This window comes from Mustela nigripes, unplaced genomic scaffold, assembly GCF_022355385.1.
Source record: "Mustela nigripes isolate SB6536 unplaced genomic scaffold, MUSNIG.SB6536 HiC_scaffold_20, whole genome shotgun sequence".
In the NCBI taxonomy this organism is placed as follows: Eukaryota; Metazoa; Chordata; class Mammalia; order Carnivora; family Mustelidae; genus Mustela; species Mustela nigripes.
Window position 1 is genome coordinate 1,432,170 of NW_026739436.1, and position 2,604 is coordinate 1,434,773.

The following is a 2,604-nucleotide window of genomic DNA, read 5'->3' on the forward strand; positions in this document are numbered from 1 at the left end:
TTCCCCAGGAAAAGTTCAGCTATCAGGTACATTGCTGGAACCATGGCCACATTGCTATGATAAGACCAGGCACTTAAGATCGTTGGCTCTGTGTTGGTCACACACATATATCCACAAACACAAGGGCATGAACACACAAGCTGCTGCATTCAGCCCTAGCCCCAAAGGCCTAAATCTTATGGGTAAGGACTGCCTGGGACACCCCCAGATTTCCGAAGAGAGAATAAAGTTAACATCTTTAAAAGTTTCAATAACACACCTTTGTGGATGTTAGAGTCTAATCCTGATGAATTAACTTTGCTTCTTGTTTGCCTGTAAAATTGGTCTGGATCCTGAATTATCCTGGTTTCCTCAAGTATATTACTGACACTCTCCAAAATAAGGCTTCAATCTGGCTCCCATTTTCTTGACATGGAATCATCAAGAACTAAAAGTGCCCTTTTTCCAGAAACCCTATAGAATGAAGCCGGACAACAGGAGGTAAATTTCAGAGAAACAGGTCATACATAAAGAACCTTCATGCCTCGAAGACTATACTTTCAGGGATCATTTCTATAGTTCGTTACTAGAGAAGTTTCTCTGAATGTGTAGAACCTTCATGCCTCTAGCTCTATGGGCCTTTAAATTACCAAAGAAATCTTAACTAAAACCAGAAAAACCCATCAGATTGCTGCTGCCTTCTCCCACTCCATCTGAGGATGCTTGGAGCCTGACATCTAGAAATCTCACTGCCAGCACTCGGAATTCAGACAATGGGTTTATAACTTGCTCCAACTGTTAACTTATGCTTTTTCTTTTGTTTCTGCTGTGTCCATCCATATTAATTACTTGATTGCTTACACAACATAGGCCTAGCTTTGAAAGGCTGCCTGCAGGGCCACCTCCTAAAATGAGAATACTGTTTAAATTACACTAAGCCTGGTTCACAAGATATGGAACAACTTCCTACATGAGGTCAAGAGAGAATAGTCAAACTCCAAAACTTTACCCCATTTCAACAGGAAGGACCCAAAGTAGTAATCATCCCAGTTCAAGATTAAGAGATGATCATAACTCAGGGGAGAACCAGAACTGTGTCCATAGGGTTAATGAGGTTGGAACTGATGAGAACAAAGGCAAAAGAAATGTAGATAAAATTGTATTTCCAGGGTGCCTGGGTGGCTCAGTGGGTTAAGCCTCTGCCTTTGGCTCAGGTTATGATCTCAGGGTCCTGGGATTGAAGCCTGCCGCTCTCTGCTCAGCGGGGAGCCTGCTTACCTCTCTCTGCCTAATTGTGATATGTTTCTCTCTCTCTCTCAAAAAAAAAAAAAAAGATATTTTTAAATCTTTAAAAAAAATTTTTTTTAATTAAATTTCCATACAATCTGTAGCCTATTGGCAAATACTTGATACAGAGAAAGTAAAATCCTCCTCAAGGAGCTCACAAGACTTTAAAGTTAATGCTTTGCTAGAGGTAAAGGCTTGATAATAGCCACATCTGCTGGATTCTGTAAGTCTTCCTCAATATATCAACAAAAGACAACCCTTTTAGAAACTTCCTTTATCTCTGCAAACCCTACCCACAATACACATTAAGAATCTTCCTTCAGACGTACATGCCACTGATCTACATCTGAAGATCTTATGACAATTTACTGTTTTACCAAACAATAGTGTATATCTTTATCTTAACAGCAGCTAGCCCCTCAAGGTCTTAGAAACTTTGCTTCCAAATTCCTCGGGGACTTACACTATCATTATTAACTCTCCACTAATTAATATCACTCCTCATAATCTCAGTGCAGTTCTTTCTGCCCATGGGTCCTATCCCTGTGCTTTAATAAAAACACCTTTTTGCTCCAAAAACATCTCAAGAATTTTTTAACTGTTTGCTCCATTTGCTTCACATCCCATCAGAAACTAGCAGAAGTTAAGCTTGTTTTTCTAAGAACCATTTTCCCCTATCAGCTACTAGTCTTTTCAGACCCCACTAACAAACCCACTAGCTCTCTCTACAGAATCCTGGACTCAAGATCAACGTGCAAAATCAATGGATGCAGTTTTAGGCTATGAATTAGCAAAGACCTATTATATACAACAGATAAGAAGTCCAAGACTTCAGCCAACTTAATAGCATATCCATGGCCTTCTCCTTATCATAAGATAACTTCCTGATGACAGGGGCTTAATTTAGACTCATTTTTTTTTTTTTTTTTTTTTTTTTAAATTTTTTATTTTTTATAAACATATATTTTTATCCCCAGGGGTACAGGTCTGTGAATCACCAGGTTTACACACTTCACAGCACTCACCAAATCACATACCCTCCCCAATGTCATTTTTTAAAAAGATTTTATGTATTTATTTGACAGACAGAGATCACAAGTAGACAGAGATCACAAGTAGGCAGAGAAGCAGGCAGAGAGAGAGGAGGGAGCAGGCTCCCTGCTGAGCAGAGAACCCGATGCAGGGCTTGATCCCAGGACCCTGGGATCATGACCTGAGCCAAAGGCGGAGGCTTTAACCCACTGAGCCACCCAGGTGCCCCTAAATTTAGACTCATTTTGATATTAAGTCTCCACCCAAAGGTAAATATGAAATATATGTTCTAAATATGTTTACTCA

At 39.7% G+C, this 2,604-nt stretch overlaps 1 pseudogene; it reads left to right on the forward strand.

Moving 5' to 3' along the window:
- The first annotated feature begins 527 nt into the window (after window positions 1-527).
- LOC132008059 (small nucleolar RNA U3) lies at window positions 528-618 on the forward strand (annotated as a pseudogene).
- Window positions 619-2,604: the final 1,986 nt, after the last annotated feature.